At 40.4% G+C, this 18,214-nt stretch overlaps 1 long non-coding RNA gene and 1 other non-coding gene across 2 annotated transcripts in view; both read left to right on the top strand.

The window, feature by feature from the left end:
- Positions 1 to 6,209, top strand: part of LOC119056774 (uncharacterized) — a 44,735-nt gene extending 38,526 nt beyond the window's left edge. The window contains exon 6 of the long non-coding RNA XR_005083943.2: positions 3,964 to 6,209. This is a non-coding gene — a long non-coding RNA (uncharacterized LOC119056774). The remainder of the gene's footprint in view (positions 1 to 3,963) is intronic.
- An 11,133-nt stretch (positions 6,210 to 17,342) lies between these two features.
- On the top strand, positions 17,343 to 17,449 carry LOC119045259 (U6 spliceosomal RNA). Its single transcript, XR_005081759.1, has one exon. It is a non-coding gene; the product is annotated as a U6 spliceosomal RNA (small nuclear RNA).
- The last annotated feature ends 765 nt before the right edge of the window (positions 17,450 to 18,214 follow it).

The raw sequence follows: 18,214 nt of genomic DNA, 5'->3' as shown, positions 1-18,214 counted from the left end.
ATTTCTTCCAAGTTGTCCAATATGTTGGAATATAATTGTAGTATTTTCCTATAATCCTTTGTATTTCTGTGGTGTCAACTGTCACTTCTCTTTCATTTCTGATTGTATTTGGGTCCTCTCTTTTTTTCTTTACAAGTCTGGTTAAAGGGTTATCAATTTTGTTTATTTTTTTAAAAGAACAAGTTATTGGTTTCATTCATCTTTTGTACTATTTTTTAGGCTCTCTTTCATTTATTCCCACTCTGATGTTTATTATTTCCTTCCTTCTACTCATTTGAGGATTCATTTGTTTTTTTTTTCTAGTTCCTGTAGGTGTGAGTTTAGATTGTTTATTTTAGCTTTTTCTTGTTTCTTGAGGTAGGCCTGTATCACTATAAATTTCCCTTTTAGTACTGCCTTGGCTGTGTCCCATAGATTTGTTTTCATTTTATTTATATCAAGGTATCTTTTGATTTCTTTCTTCATCTTGTTGTTAACTCATTCATTGTTTTGTAGCATATTATATAGCCTCCATTTTCGTGTGTGTTTTTCTGTTTTTTTTTTCTTATTATTGATTTCTACTCTAAGATCAATTCACTCACCTTTTTGTAATGGTCTACTAGAAAGTGTAGATTTCATGATTTTGAAATTATTATCACCAAATAATTACAACCATTTCAAGTCTCAAGAAATACTAGGTGTGACAAAGCTATGGTACAGAAACATACAGCAAGTATTAGTCTAGTGGAGCAGTTCCACGCCCAGTCCATTTATGGTTGGGGAGAAGACAAGGATGTCCATTGTGATCAAAGAAGATGCTTGATATGATTTCAGTCTCCTCAAATTTATTGAGACTTGCTTTGTTGCCTAATATGAGATCTATCCTGGAAAATGTTCCATGTGCACTTGAGGAAAAGGTATATTCTTCTTCTTTGGGGTGAAATGTTCTGAAAAATGTCAAACCCATTTGATGTAATTTATCACTTAGGACCTTTTTTTCCATTTTGATTTTCTCTCTCAATGATTTATTCATTGATGTCAATGGCGTTAATGTCATGTACAAATACTGCCACTATTTGATCTCTAACTTTTTAAGCTTTATATATGTAGGTACTCCTATGTTAGTTGTGTAAATATTTACAAGGGTTATATCCTCTTGTTCAACCGATCCCTTTATCATTTAAAAATGTCCTTTGTCTTGTGTTATTTCCTTTATTAAAGCCTATTTTAACTTCTATAAGTGCTGCTACTCCAGATCTTTTTTTCATTTACATGAAATACACAGGGTTGGGCAAAAGTAGGTTTACTGTTGTTTATATGAAAAAATAATACAATAATTAATAAATAATAATACAAGAATAAACCCCATATTTCACATACTTGTTACTGTAAACCTACTTTTGCCCCACCCTGTATTTTTCCATCCCTTTACTTTCAGTCTTTGTGAGTCTTTCCATCTGAAGTAAGTCTCTTATAGGCAGCATATGTATGGGTCTTGTTTTCTTATGCACTCAGGCACACTGGGGGACCTTTCTAAAGCAGACCTTCGGGTCACTGCCCTTCTGGAGTCCTTATGGTGATATAAACTACCTTCCCTCTGATGGTAGAAAACAAGTCTCCCAGAACCAGGTAGATTTAGTTTTAAGCTTAGCTTGGCCTCTTCACAAACAGGGTGCCCTTGAGCAAGTGATCCCTGCATATTTCCACCATGGGGTAAAAAATCCCTGTAATAGGGGGTAGATGAGGTGGCTTTTAGGTATTAATAGCTTCTATCTATGTTAAGTACCTAATAAACAATTGGATGTTTAGTCAATTGGATGAATCTATAAACACACGCATTTCTGCCAGCAGAAATCTAGGTTTTGCCAGCTGTCTGTTTGCTGACTTTGGGAGACTGGTATAAGTGATAACACTTCCACGTAAAGGAGAAAAATGACTACCTACACTTATTGGTCACTGAAAACAGTTCTAAGTGATTCCCTTGCCTGGTACCATTTACTCCTCACAGCCACCCAATGGGTGGGGATGGAGGTGGCACAGCCAATTTCCAGCCATGGCTGGCAGCTCATAGTCCTGCTTTTACCCAAGATTCCATGCTGCCTCCTGCTGTGCCATCAAAAGTAAGGTCTAGGAAAAAATAAATGGGAGATAGGGAGAAATCTTCCTTACAGAATAATTCTAATTAATAAATGTAGAAAAAATGAGAGGAACAGAATGTCACTACAGAAACACCACAGTGATAACTGCTGCAGATAACAGCCAGTGCTAAACACTAAAACCCATAAGCAGAGCTTTAAGGACTACTTGGAGGTTGCTCCAAGTATCTCCCCCAAAATATTTACTAATTAACATGGTGGTTTCAACAAATGTCCAAAAATTGTCTGATATACTTCTTTTTAGTAGGTGGTAATCAATTTTCCTCCCTTTGAGAGTAGGCTAGACTCATTGACTCCAAAAAATAAAGTCTGAAAAGGAAAAACTGTAATTTCACAATGAAGAAATCTGGCTGCAGCTACCTTCCCCAAATGATTGAGGTTAACTCTCCAGTAACAAGTCATGGGGATATGCTGTGATTACAAAAGGAATTTGCCTCTGTGGTATTCTAACCCTGTTACTGTGAGAAAAGATCAGATGAACCAAAATTGAGGGACATTCTATATGCCTAGCCAGTATTCACCAAATTTGTCAAGATCATGAAGGATAAGAAAAGATCAATAAACTGTTGCAGATAGGAGGAAACTAAGAAGACCTACCAACTAAAAGCAATGAGGATCTTGAATTAGATCCAGGGACAGAAAAAGAACATTAGGAAAAACACGCAACAAATTGGTAAGAGCTGAAGAAAAGTGCTGAGGCAGTACTAACATCTTAGTTTTGGAAATGGTTATATGGTCATGAGTATATGACACTATATCTGTAGCCCTTTTGCAACTAATATTGCTTCTAAATAAAAAGTTACAAAGTAAAACCAGGTTCACACTCTGTGAAGGCGTGCATAATGCTGAGAGTGAACATTTTGGATTCAGATGAGAGAATTGACTGTACTATGGTTTTATATTTTCCGTGGGTTAAAAATTCCAAAAATACAATTTAAAAAACCCTGTTTTTCTAGGGGTTGCAGAATGCTGGGTGGAGTGGAGGAGGCCTAGATTCATTCTCAGTAGACTGCAAAGTAAAAGTCTTGAGACCTGTGGACTTTACTGGGATTGCCCATGGAAGGTGGCCTGATTAAGCAGGAGTGACTCTTGCCACTGTGCCATCAGCTTCAGAACCCACATTCCAAGCAGTAACACTTTTAAAGTGTCTTTCTGATATTCCATTTAGAATTTTGACCAGAAGGTGACCAGAAACATTTTGAGAAACTCAATGGCTACCCATCATCCAACAGCTGTTTCAGCAGCATTGTTCTCTGGGTTTTCACAGCAGCATTTACACCATTACTTTACACTTTACTACAACAACATTTTAAACAATTCTCAGAACCATGAAGCAGCCTCAAAGGGTAGGGTAGAAAGGGTAGAAAGGGCTCCCTGAAGTCAGGGGACCTAAGAAGATATAGCATGTCAATGAACAGAAGAGCTTAACATTAAGACAGCAATACTCCCAAACAGATCTACAGATTCAACACAACTCCTATCAAAATTCCAGTTTGCTCCTTTGCAGATTAACAAGATGATCCAGATGAAAATGCAAAGAATCTGGAATAGTCAAAACAATCTTGAAAGTGAAGAACAGCCATGGCCATGTGGCTCACTTGATTGAAGTGTTGCCCCATACACCAAAAAGATTGAGGGTATGATTTCAGGTCAGAGCACGTACCTAGGTTGTGGGTTTAGTCCCCAGTCAGGGAATGTGTGGGAAGCAACTCATTGATGTTTCTCTCTCATATTGATATCTTTTTCCCTTTCTCTCTTTTCCCCCTCCCCTTCCTTCCTTCTCTTTTTCCCTCCCTTCCTCTATATAAAATCAATAAAATATCCTCAGGTAAGAATTAAATGAAGGACAACAACAACAAAGTTGGAGAACTTACATTTCCTATTCTCAAACCTTACTACAAAACTATGGTCATCAATACTGTGTGGTAATGGCACAATAATGGACGCATAGAGCAACAGAATAGAATACACGGCCCTTCACATAGACCTTCACATTTATGGTCAACTGATTTTCAACAAGGATGCCCAGATAATTCAGTAGGAAAGAATAGTCTCTTTAACAAATAGTGCTGGAACAATAGGATATTCACATGCAAAACAATGAGATTGAACCCCTACCTCACACCAAATACAAAAATTAATTCAAAATGGATTAAATACCTAAATATAAAAGCCAAAATTAAAAATAACTTTTAGAAGGAAACAGAAGTAAATCTTTACGACTTGGGCTGGACAATGGTTTCTTTTGTTATAACACCAAAAGCACAAGTAACAAAAAGTAGGAAAACAGTAATTAACAAGCAAGGGGTACCACTTTTGATATCATTAAGAAATTAGACTTCCGGCAAAGATGGAGGCATGGGGAGACACACTTTGCCTCCTTGTACAACCAAAATTAAGGACAACAAAAATTTAGAAACAAAAAAACAACCGGAACTGACAGAAAATTGAACTGTATGGAAGTCCGACAACCATTCATCCAGACTGATAAACCATGCAAAAACTGGGAGCAAGACAGACCATGCAACCCAGGGCCCCAGCAATGGAAAATAAAGCTAAAAAGCACTGATTAAAAACACTTGTGGGGGTTTTCAAGATGGCGGTGGACTAGGATGGAGCAGATACCAGTTCCTAGTACAAAAGAGACAAACCTATCCGATCGGAGGAGGTGAGGCCAGCAAGCCAGCAGTTGCCAAGCATATGTGAAAATAAGAGACCAGAGACCTCATCGGTCACGGAGGAACCAGACAGTAGGGAAACAGCAGCGGTACACTAGTCTCTGGGACGGAACAGGGAGAAACAGCTGGTGCAGGGTAGGGGAACCGGCGCCCAGTGGCGAGAGCCCAATGGCTCATGGGACAGCCTTCAGCGGCCCAGACGGCTTCCTCCCTAGGATTTTTGGGCCGGGGCCTGCCAAGTGGCCCAACCAGAGGGGAGCAGAGGTGATTTCAGTCTGTGCATAGCTCGGAGGTTCAGCACCTGGTGGGAACTGTGTCTGGGAGAGTGCCTAAAGGCGCCTGGGACAGCGTTCAGCGCCCAGACGGCTCCCTCCCTGGGATTTTTCTGCCGGGCAGGCCGAGTGGCCCAGGCAAAGAGGTGTGGAAGAAACTTCAGCCTGCGAGCAAGTTGGGGAACTAGTCGCTCCACACGCAGTGTGTCTGGGCAAGTGCCTGAGGGCGCCTAGGCCAACATTCAGCGCCCAGAAAGCTCCCTCCCTAGGATTTTTGGGCCCGGACCAGCCAAGAGACCCAACCAGAGGGGAGCAGAGGAGATTTCAGCCTGCACACAGTTCTGGGTCCAGCGCCCGGCGTGGTGCTGCTACATCCCTAGGTTTTTTTTTGCCAGAGGTTGGCCAGGGGACCCAGACAAACACAGGAGCAGAAGGGATACACACCACGCAGCGTGCCATGACAAGCACACAGAGTTTCTAGGTCGGCACCCAGTCCTCAGATCGGCTCCCGGCTTCCAGTCTACCCCTCTCAGACTATCTGGAAGCCCCCGGCACTGAGGGGTCCTGGGAAAAGAGCTGAGACCCTCAACCCCCTCCCTTTCTGGCCAAGCAAGGTGGGGGGCCAGGAGAGACTTGTTTGATAGAGTTTACAGAGAGGGTGTGGAGGACAAAGGGCCCCAACCAAGGACTCTGTGGTTGCCAGCCCAGGAGAACTCAGAGGTGCAGCCTAAGGCTCTGAATCCAGTAGACACGGCAGTCTGGTCTGCTTCACACCCAACTTGGCAGCAAACCCAGGATTGGGCAGAGGGTCTGGGGCTTCCCAAATGAACGGGGGCAGGCCTGTGCTCAATCCCGAGGGAGCCAGGCAACTGGGCCTGTGCAGGTGCCTACAAGCACAACAGACCAGACTATGGCAGTAACCCCTGGGAGGGGAGCGCTGCGAGAAAGTCCTAGTTCCCCATTGTAGGGAGCTGGGGAGAGGTGCCAAGTGTCTGGATCCTGAGAAGGGCTGGCTGAAAAAATTACAACAATCGACCCTCAGCCAACTGCAACCAGAAAAACCGGTTCGGCTAGTTTGAAGCCAACAAGTGACATTTCCTTTTCTGAGGTTGTTTTTGAGAGACTATTTTTGTTTGTGTGTTTTTTGGTTTTTGGTTTTTTACTTTACTTTATTTTATTTTTATTCTTTTTTTTTTTACCTTTCTTCCTTCTCCATTCCTTTTCTTTATCTTTTTGCTTTTTTAAAGTAATCTGTTATTTCTTTTAAACTTTATTACTGTTTCATCTTTCCATACTTTTGTCCTCTTTTCCCGGATTTTGTTTTATTACTTTTTCTTTTCTTTCTAAACTTATTGCTCTTTCTTCCATTCCCCTACCATTTTTTCTTTCTTCCTTTTATTTCTTTCCTTGTCATTTCTTTCTTTTACCCACAAGAGACACAATCAACTTGAAAATATGAAAAGACCAGAGCTGGACCCATAGAAGAGGCCTCCCAAAAGTAGGGTCAGAGAGACAAATTGCACATTGTTGTAGGAGAGAAGCCACAAGTTGCTACATATTTGAGTAGGTGGAAGCAGAGAACAACAGGATAACCAAAAGAGGCTGCACCATTGAAATTCACAGGCATTCCACCACAAAAGTTCATACCATAAACCCAGGGTGTCAAAACAGATTAATCTAAGAAGCTGAGGCTAACAAGGAGAGTGTCACAAACAATGGGAAGACAAAGAAACAATCCCCAAATGAAAGGAAAGGAGGAATCCTCAGAAAGAATGTTAGATGAAGTAGAGGCAAGTCAACTATCAGATACTGAATTCAAAGCACTGGTTATCAGGAAGTTCAAAGAGCTCACAATCAGCTACCAGAAACTACAGGGAAGTTACAATGATCTCACTGTGAATTATATCAACATGAAAAAGGAAATGGAAATTATTAGCAAGGGCCAAGAGGAAATGAAGAATACAATTTCTGAATTAAAAAACACAGTGGAAAGCATTAAAAATAGGGTGGATGAAACAGAAGATCGGATTAGTGAATTGGAGGAAAAAGTAGAAAGCATCTCACAGAAAGAACAGGAAAGGGAAAAGAGGCTCAGAAAGAATGAAGAGAGATTAAGAGAAATGTAAGACAATATGAAACGTAATAATATCCAAATAATAGGAATACCAGAAGAAGAAGAAGAACAAGGGATAGAAAACATATTTGAAAGACTAATGAGAGAAAATTTCCCTAATTTAACAAAAGAAAAAGTCACACAAATCCAGGAATCACACAGAGTCCCATTCAAGAGGAACCCAAAGAGGCCCACTTCAAGACACATCATTAAAGTGGCAAAATTCCAAGACAAAGAGAGAATCTTAAAGGCAGCAAGGGAGAAAAAAGAAATAACATACAAGGACGTCCCAGTAAGGTTAGCCACTGACTTCTCAATGGAAACACTCCAACCAAGAAGAGATTGGCAAGAAATATTCCAAGTAATGAGAAACAGAGGCCTACAACCAAGGCTACTTTACCCAGCAAGGCTCTCAATCAAGACAGAAGGCCAAATAAAGAGCTTCTAAGACAAAAGAAGTCTAAAAGAATTTGCTGCCACCAAGCCAGCTCTACAAGAAATACTAAAAGGTCTGCTTTAAGGAAAGGAAAAAAAAGAGACAGACAGAGAGGAACACAGGTACAAAAATGGCAATGAATAAGTACCTATCAATAATAACCTTAAATGTAAATGGATTAAATGCTCCAATCAAAAGACACAGAATAGCGTCATGGAGAAGAAAGTATGACCCACACATATGCTGCCTACAAGAGACCCACCTCCGGACAAAAGACCATCACAGACTAAAAGTGAAAGGCTGGAAACAAATTTTCCAAGCAAATGGACAAGAAAAAAAGCGGGGGTAGCAATTCTCATATCAGACAAAATAGACTTCAAAAAAAGAGCCATAAAGAGTGACCCAGAAGGTCACTTCATAATACTCAAGGGAAGAATCCACCAAGAAGACATTAACATCATAAATATATATGTACCCAACATAGGAGCACCAAAATATATAAGGAAAATCTTAGAGGAATTCAAGAAAGATATAGACAGCAACACAATTATAGTGGGGGATTTTAACACCCCACTATCAAAAATGGACAGATCTTCCAAACAAAATATCAACAAAGACATTGCGGCATTAAACAACACCCTTGATGAAATGGACCTAACTGATATATACAGAGCTCTTCACCCCAAAGAAGCTAAATACACATTCTTTTCAAATGCACATGGAACATTCTCAAAGATAGACCACATGATAGGGCACAAAACAAGCCTCAACCAATTCAAGAATATTGAAATCATACCAAGCATTTTCTCTGACCATAAGGGACTGAAACTGGAAACCAACCCCAAAGGAAAAAACCCAAAACACCCAAAATCATGGAGACTTAATGGTATGCTATTAAACAATGAATGGGTCAAGAATGAAATTAGGGGATATATCAAAAAGTTTCTGGAAACAAATGAAAATGATCTCACAACAACCCAAAACTTATGGGATACAGCCAAGGCAGTCCTGAGAGGGAAGTTTATAGCAATACAGGCCTACCTAAAGAAAACAGAAACATTTCAAACAAATGACCTTACTCTACGCCTGCAAGAACTCGAGGAACAACAACAAAAGCAGCCCAGAAGGAAGGAAATAACTAAGACAAGAGCAGAACTAAATGAAATAGAGACTAAAAGTACAATTCTAAGGATCAATGAATCCAGGAGTTGGTTCTTTGAAAAAATAAACAAAATAGACAAGCCTTTAAGTAGGCTCATCAAGAAAAGAAGGGAATGGACACAAATAAACACAATCAGAAATGAAAGAGGAGAGATTACAACTGACACCACAGAAATAGAAAGGATTGTAAGAAATTACTATGAAGAACTGTATGCCAAGAAACTTGAGAACCTAGGGGAAATGGACACATTTCTAGAAAAATATAATCTCCCAAAACTCAATGAAAAAGAAGTAGAATACCTGAATAGACCAATAACAGCAAAAGAAATTGAAGCAGTAATCAAAAAACTCCCATCACACAAAAGCCCCGGACCAGATGGATTCACAGGAGAATTCTACAAAGCATTTAAGGAAGAGCTAACCCCCATTCTTCACAGACTATTCCAAAAAATCCAAAAGGATGGAAAACTCCCAAACTCCTTTTATGAAGCCAGCATCATCCTAATTCCAAAATCAGATAGAGATACAACAAAGAAAGAAAACTTCAGGCCAATATCGCTGATGAACATAGATGCTAAAATCCTCAACAAAATATTGTCAAATTGCATCCAACAATATATCCAAAAGATTATACACCATGACCAAGTGGGATTCATCCCAGGGATGCAAGGATGGTTCAACATTCGCAAAACAGTAAATGTAATTCATCACATAAACAAAAGCAAAGACAAAAACCACATGATCATATCAATAGACGCGGAAAAAGCTTTTGATAAGGTACAACACCCATTTATGATAAAAACACTCAGCAAAGTGGGAATAGAGGGAACATTCCTCAATATAATAAAGGCCATTTATGAGAGACCTACAGCCAATATCATACTCAATGGGCAAAAACTAAAAGCTTTTCCACTAAGATCAGGAACAAGACAAGGCTGTCCACTTTCACCACTTCTATTCAATATAGTATTAGAAGTTTTGGCCACAGCGATCAGGCAGGAAAAGGAAATAAAAGGCATCCAAATAGGAAAGGAGGAAACAAAACTGTCACTGTTTGCAGATGACATGATAGTGTACATGGAAAATCCTATAGACTCTACCCAAAAACTGCTCAAAATAATTAATGAATTTGGCAAAACAGCAGGATACAAAGTCAATATCCAGAAATCAAAGGCATTTTTATATACAAACAATGAATCAGCAGAAGCAGAAATCAAGGAAAAAATCCCATTCGATATAGCAAAAAGAAAAATAAAATATCTGGGAATAAACCTAACCAAAGAGGTAAAAGACCTGTATGCAGAAAACTACACAGCACTGAAGAAAGAAATCAGGGAAGACACAAACAAATGGAAACATATACCTTGTTCATGGATTGGAAGAATTAACATCATCAAAATGTCCATACTACCCAAAGCAATATACAGATTCAATGCAATACCTATTAAAGTACCAATGGCGTATTTCACAGACATAGAACAAACATTTCAAAAAGTTATATGGAATCATAAACGAGCCCGAATAGCAGCTGCTCTTTTGAGAAAGAAGAACAAAGTAGGAGGGATCACAATACATGATATCAAACTATTACAAAGGCACTGTAATCAAAACAGCCTGGTACTGGCATAAAAACAGGCACATAGACCAATGGAACAGAACAGAGAGCCCAGAAATCAACCCAACCCTCTACAGTCAATTAATATTCGACAAAGGGGGCAGTAACATCAAATGGAGTAAAGATAGCCTCTTCAGCAAATGGTGTTGGAAGAACTGGACAGATACATGCAAAAAAATGAAACTTGAGCACCAACTTACACCACACACCAAAATAAATTCAAGGTGGATAAAAGAATTAAATATAAGCCGTGACACCATTAAAGTCCTAGAGGAGAACATTGGCAAGGAAATCTCAGATATTCCACGCAGCAACATTTTTACGGATATGTCCCCTAGAGCAAGAAATATAAAGGAAAGAATAAACAAATGGGATCTCATCAAAATAAAAAGCTTCTGCATGGCTAAAGAAAACAGTATTAAACTAAAAAGACAACCAACTGTATGGGAAAACATATTTGCCAATGATACCTCAGACAAAGGTTTAATCTCCAGAATATACAAAGAACTTACATGACTCCACTCTAGGAAGACACCCAACCCAATTCAAAAATGGGAAAAGGACTTGAACAGACAGTTCTCTAAAGAGGACATACAGAATATTCAGAGAGACATGAAGAGATGCTCAATATCGTTAGCTATCAGAGATATGCAAATTAAAACCACAATGAGATACCACTTTACACCAGTCAGGATGGCTATAATAGACAAAGCAACAAACAACAAATGTTGGAGAGGGTGTGGGGAAAAGGGGACCCTAGTTCACTGTTGGTGGGATTGCAGACTGGTACAACCATTATGGAAAACAGTATGGAATTTTCTCAGAAAAATAAAAATCGACCTGCCTTTTGACCCAGCAATTCCACTGCTAGGATTATATCCTAAGAATCCTAAAACATCAATATCAAAGAACCTATGCACCACAATGTTCATAGCAGCACAATTTACAATAGCCAAGAGTTGGAAGCAACCTAGGTGCCCATCAGTAAATGAATGGATCCAAAAATTGTGGTACATATACACAATGGAATTCTATGCAGCAGAGAGAAAGAAGGAGCTACTACCTTTTGCAACAACATGGATGGAACTGGAAAGCATTATGCTGAGTGAAATAGGCAGGAGCTGAAAGACAAATACCATATGATCTCACCTTTAACAGGAAGCTAAACAACAAAACAAACAAGCAAGCAGGAAAAAAAAAAAACAAAGACACTGAAATAGAGAACAAGTGGGCAGCGACCAGAGGGGAGAGGGAAGGGAACTTAAGGGGAAAAAGGGGGAGGGATTTTGAGGAACAAGTATGAAAGACACAGAGATGAGGACTGGATGGGGGGGGGAATGGGAAGGAGGGGGGAGACCGGGCGGGGTGGGGTGTGGTGGGGTGGGATGGGAGAAATAGATAAAAAAAAAACAAAACACTTGTGGGGGTTGACGTGCTGTAAGAGACTCCAAGCCTCACAGGAGAGTTTGCTGGGGAGACCCACAGGGTCTTAGAACATACACAAGCCCACCCACCAAGGAACCAGCACCAGAAGGGCCCAATTTGCTTGTAGGAAGCAGCAGAGGGGACTGAAATCTAAGAGCAGAGCAAGCACCATTGTTACCTCTTTGATCCTGTCCCCACATACAGTGTCACAACCCAGCAACTGGGTTGACCTGCCCTGTGAATATCTAAGGCTCCACCACTCACTACCTAATAGGTGCGACTAGACCAAAAAAAAAAAAAAATGGCTCAAATGGAAGAACAAATCAAAGTCCCAGAACCAATACTTTTAAGCAACCAAGAGATAGCCAACCTATCAGATGCACAGTTCAAAATGCTGGTGATCAGGATGCTCACAGAATTGGTTGATTTTGGTCGCAAATTAGATGAAAAAAATGAAGGCTACATAAGTGAAATGAAGGAAAATGCACAGGCAACTAATAATGATGGAAAGAAAACTGGGATTCAAATCAATGGAGTGGACCAGAAGGAAGAAAGAAACAACCAAACAGAAAACAATGAGGAAACAAGAATTCGAAAAAATGAGGAGAGGCTTAGGAACCTCTAGGACATCTTTAAATGTTCCAACATCTGAATTATAGGACTATAGAAGGGGAAGAGGAACAGAAACAAGCGGAAAACTTATTTGAACAAATAATAAAGGAGAACTTCCCCGATCTGGCAAAGCAAATAGACTTCCAGGAAGTTCAGGAAGCTCAGAGAGTCCCAAAGAAGTTGGACCCAAGGAAGAACACACCAAGGCACATCATAATTATATTAGCCAAGATTAAAATGAAGGAGAGAATCCTAGAAGCAGCAAGAGAGAAGGGGACAGTCACCTACAAAGGAGTCCCCATCAGATTGTCAGCGGATTTCTCAAAAGAGACCTTACAGGCAAGAATGGGCTGGAAAGAAGTATTCCAAGTCATAAAAGGCAAGGACCTGCATCCAAGATTACTTTATCTAGCAAAACTTTCATTTAGAATGGAAGGGCAAATAAAGTGCTTCTCAGATAAGGTCAAATTAAAGGTGTTCATCAACATCCAGCCATTATTATATGATATGTTAAAGGGACTTATCTAAGAAAAAGATAAAAACATCAACAGTAAAAACACAGCAAACTCACAGTTATTAACAATCACACCTAAAATAAAAGCAAAACTAAGCAAACAACTAGAACAGGAACAGCACCACAGAAACAAAGATCACATGGAGGGTTAGAAACAGTGGAGTGGGAGGAGGAGAGAGGGGAAAAAGTACAGATAATAAGTAGCATAGATGGTAGGTAGAAAATAGACAGGGGGAGGGCAAGAATAGTTTGGGAAATGTACAAGCTAAAGAACTTATGACACATGGACGTGGACTGAAGGGGGGAATGTGGGTGGGAGGGGGTGTGCAGGGTATAGGGGAAGGAAGGGGGAATGGGACAACTGTAATGACATAATCAATAAAATATATTAAAAAAGAAAACTCATAGAATGGGAGAAAATATTTGCAAATCATGTGATAGGAGATTTATATCTAGAATATATGTGATGAAAAGACAATGCAATGGTTGGTTAGGCAAAGGATCTGAACCCACATTTCTCCAAAGAAAGTACAAATTGCCAAAATGCACATAAAAAGATGCCTAATATCACCCATCATAAGGAAAATGCAAATCAAAACCACAAGGGGGCTTCTGGTCAAGATGCTAAAGTAGGTAAACCTGGTACAGGCATCCTCCCACAACCACATCAAAATTACAACGAAACTACAGAACAACCATAATTGAGGGCTTCCTGAAATTTAGTTGAACAGAAGTCTTATAACTAAGAATATAAAGAAACCATGTCAAGACTCATAAGAGGGACAAAGACACAGAATAGGTTGGTCCTGCATTCACATGTGGCAATTAAAAACCAGGAAAGATATCTTGACTGTGGAGGTCCCTGCTGAGGAATGAGGAGCTCCAGCCCCACATTAGGTCTCTAGCACAGGGTTTCAAGGCCAGGAAGAGAAATCCATATAACTTCAGGCTGTAAAAACTAGTGGAGATTGTGGTTGAGTGAGAGGGAGGGTTCCTGGAGGCCCAGGCTTTCCTCTTAAAGGGCCCATCACAAACTTACTCAGACTCACTCTGAGCTCAAGCACTGAGACAGCAGCTTCAAATGCCAGAGACATACCAAGAGGAACTGAATGGTCTACCTTTGGGGTGAAGGCTGGAGAAGCAGCTTTCTCCCTAACAGAAGTGCTGACATAAGCCACTGTTCTCTTCTGAGCCCTTCCACTGCGGGCACATGCAGGAGTCATATCTGAGTCTCCATCAACCCAATTAACATTGTTAGCCCTGTCCTGGTGAGTCCCTGAGACCCTGCCCCACCCAAGTTTCAGGCCTTCCCAAGCCTCTTCCGGTGGCTTTTCCATACCAAAGACCTGTCTTGGCTCATGTTTCAGATCCTCTTAAATTCTCTCAGCCCTGCCTGGTGTGACTCAGTGGACTGAGCACCAGCAGCAGGACTTCATTTGCAACTAGGCTGTGAAAAGCCACCTAGCCACTTCTAAGGCCAGTACAAATACCAACCATCTGCATACCACTTTGGAGACCTTGCCAGCTGGCCCAAGATAGGGCACAGTTGTCAATTAACCTTGACCTGCACCTCCTGGAGGGCTCTAGAGCCAGTGCACCCAGTGGGCTACTTCAGACCATGCTGGAGCACTACCCAAACACCTCTATGAGAGATATACTCAACAGGCTGCTGACTCAGTAAGCCACAGAGCCCCACGGAAGCAAGTTCTGCTCTGTGGGGTCAGCCCCTACAGAGCGTCTCCTCACTGTACTCATGGCTAATCCTTATAGCTGATTAGCCTGGGGGTCAAACCTTCTCACTGACTTGCCAACACCAGCGATCAAGGCTCAACTACAACAGGAAGGTGCACACAGCCCTCATGGGACACAAGTGGAGCACCTAGCTTTGGTGACTGGGGAAGCTGCACCACTGGGCCCTACAAGAATACCTACTATGTAATGTCACCGTACCAAGACTAGAAGACATAGCAGATCTACCTAATACTTAGAAAGAAACACAGAAAGGCAGCCAAATGGGGAGACAAAGACATGTCCCAAGTGAAAAAAGAGAAGAAATTTCCAGATAAAGATCTAAATAAATGGAGTCAAGCAAACTACCAGATACAAAGTTCAAAACAATGGTTAAGGAACTTAGAACTTTAACAGCATTAAAAAAGGACATAAAAATCATAAAAAGGAACCGGTCAGAAATGAAGAATACAGTAACTCAAATGGAGAATACATTAGAAGGAAATCAACAACAGACTAGATAAAACAGAGGACTGAATAAGTAATTTGAAAAATAATGTAGCAGAAAACACCCCACCAGAGCAGCAAGAAAAAAAGAATTTTAAAAAATGAGGAGAGTTTAAGGGACCTCTGGGAAAATGTGAAGTGTAACAACATCTTTATCATAGAAGTACCAGAAGGGGAAGAGAGAGAGAAAGGAATTGAGAACCTATTCAAGAAAATAATGACTGAAAATGCCCCTAACCTGGTTAATAAAAAAAGACATGTAAGTCTAGGAACCACAGAGTCTCAAAGATGAACCCAAAGAAGCCCACACCGAGACACATCATAATTCAAATGTCAGTGGTTAAAGAAAAAGAGAGAATCGTGAAACAGCAAGAGACACAGTTACCTACAAGGGAGTTCCCATTAGAGTCAGCTGGTTTCTCAACAGAAACTTTGCAGGCAGAAGGGATTGTCATGAAATATCCAACATGATGAAAATCAGGAACCTACAATCAAGATTACTCTACCCAGCAAGGCTATCATTTAGAATTGAGGACAAATAAAAAGTTTCCTGATGGGGAGGCTCCACCAGCACAACTCCCCTGGTCGTCGCAGATGAGAAATAAAAACGCCCAATGTGTGATTTGCTTGGGGAGGAAAGGTGACCAGTCCCTCAAAGGGGGATACCTTCTTCCCTGCATTTTTATTGGGTTCAGCTCAGAGATATATAGTATGCACATAAAGCTCATCAACCAGTGCTCAAAGTGCTACTGACATCATTTACAGATACTAGTTGAAGAAACACAGGGATTTTCTCTGGTCAGGATTGGCTTTTGCTCAAGTGTCTGTTTCATAGCAATAGGGTAGAACAGGTCTCAAAGGAAACAATGTATATTCTTTCTCTGGCCAGATTCACCCCCACCCCTGGGAGCACCATCTGATCCAGTACAAGGTCTCTGGCATAGTTCCCAGGCTGAGTCAGGCAGGGAGAGCAAAGCAGCCAAAAGACTAGGATACTTTTCAGAAAGATTGAGGACTCAGGCTATGACAAAACCAAGGGGTGAGAGTCTTTCTGCCCCTTCTCCGAAGACCCCTAAGTCCTTCCCTGGTGGACCATAGCAACAAAGCCTGTCTTAGGTTGTCCCTTCTCCTTTGAAGGATCTTATCCATCATTGACTAACTTGTCATCCTCCTGGGCCAAGCAGGGGGAAGTGAGGGAGGTAGGGGCTGTGCTCCTGCAAGGAAATAATGTTCTGTCTCCTTAGTAGTTGATGTCCCCAAGGCCTTTTCACTCAGCTCTAGCCATGGGACAAAGGCCATACAGTCCCTGAAAACAGGCAGGATGGCTCCCAACAGATTTCCAGACAAGAAAGAGCTAAAGAGCTTTAACACCACCAAACCAGTATTACAAAAAATGTCCAACAATCTTCTTTAAGAAGGAACAACAATAAAAATTGAAAAATGACAATAAATACATATCTATCAACAATTACTTTAAATACAAACGGATTAAATGCTTCAATCACAGGACGTGGTATCGCTGAATGGATAAGAAAACAAGACCCTTACATATGCAGTTTAAAAGAGACACACTTCAGATTGAAACACACAGACTGAAAGTAAAGGGATGGAAAAATATTTCAAGAAAATGGAAACAAAAGTTGAGATTGCGATACTTATACAAGACAAAATAGACTTTAAAACAAAGGTTATAACAAGAGACAAAGAAGGACCTAACAATTCTACTACTAGGTATTTATCTGAAGAAACCCAAAACACTAAATCAAAAACACCTATGTGTCCATATCCATATATTCACTGTAGTATTATTTACAATAGCCAAGATATGGAGGAAACCTAAATGTCCACCAAAGAAGAAATAGTGCATATATACAATGGAATATGATTCCACCATTAAAAAAGAGTGAAATCTTGCCATCTGCAATAACATGGACAGACCTAGAGGGTATTGTCCTAAGTGACTTAAGTCAGACAAAGATAGTCAAATGCCGTATAATTTCACTTACATTCAGAATCTTAGAAAACAAAATAAAAAATTAAAACAGAAACAAACTCACAGATACAGAAACATTTTAATGGTTGCCAGAAAGAAAAGGGCGTTGGGGAGATGAATGAATATAGTGAAGAGATTAAGAAGTACAAATTGGTGCTCAACTAGGCAACACATATACTAAAATTTGAATGATACAGAGATAATGATCATGGTCCCTGTGCAAGGATGATATACAAATTCATGAAGCTTTCCATATTTTTAGCCAATACCTGAAAATAGCCTACATGCCCATCAGTAAGTGAGTAGATTTAAAAAAATGTGGTACATTTGCACAATGGAATACTGCACAGCTGTGAAAAAGGAACTTTTACACTTTGCAACAGCATGGATGGACCTGGAAAATATTATGCTAAGCAAAATAAGCCAGTCAGAGAAAGGCAAGTCCATATTATCTCACCCTTATGTGGAAGCTAGTGAACAAAATAAACTAACAAAGTAAAACCAGAGGCATGTATACATGGAACAGACTGGCAGTTCTAGAGGGGAGGAGGCAGGGAACTGGAAGAGATTAGCCAAAGAATATATATGCATGTAAACATAGGCCATGGACACACTCAACAATGTGCTAATGGGGGGAGGAGTTGGATGAAATGAGAAGAGGGGGAATGGGGGCATCTGTAATAGTGTCAACAATGGGGATGGGTGGGGTGATGGAAAGTGGTGGGAGAAAAATAGAGACAACTATACTTGAACAACAATAAAATACATAATTAAAAAAAATCTTTAGCCCTGGCTAGTGCAGATCAGTGGACTGAGTGGCAACCAAAGGGTCGTCAGTTCAATTTCCAGTCAGGGCATATGCCTGGTGTGTTTCAGGCCAGGTCCCCAGTAGGGGGTGCATGAGGGGCAACATTCATGTTTCTCATCCTCTTTCTCCCCTCCTTTCCCCCTCTCTAAAAATAAACAAAATCTTTAATAAATAACTTTTTAAAAATAAGTAAAAATTGGTAGTTATAGAACAGTCA

This window comes from Artibeus jamaicensis, unplaced genomic scaffold, assembly GCF_021234435.1.
Source record: "Artibeus jamaicensis isolate MK-2021 breed Jamaican fruit bat unplaced genomic scaffold, CSHL_Jam_final contig_135, whole genome shotgun sequence".
In the NCBI taxonomy this organism is placed as follows: Eukaryota; Metazoa; Chordata; class Mammalia; order Chiroptera; family Phyllostomidae; genus Artibeus; species Artibeus jamaicensis.
This window is presented reverse-complemented; position numbering and strand designations above follow the sequence as displayed.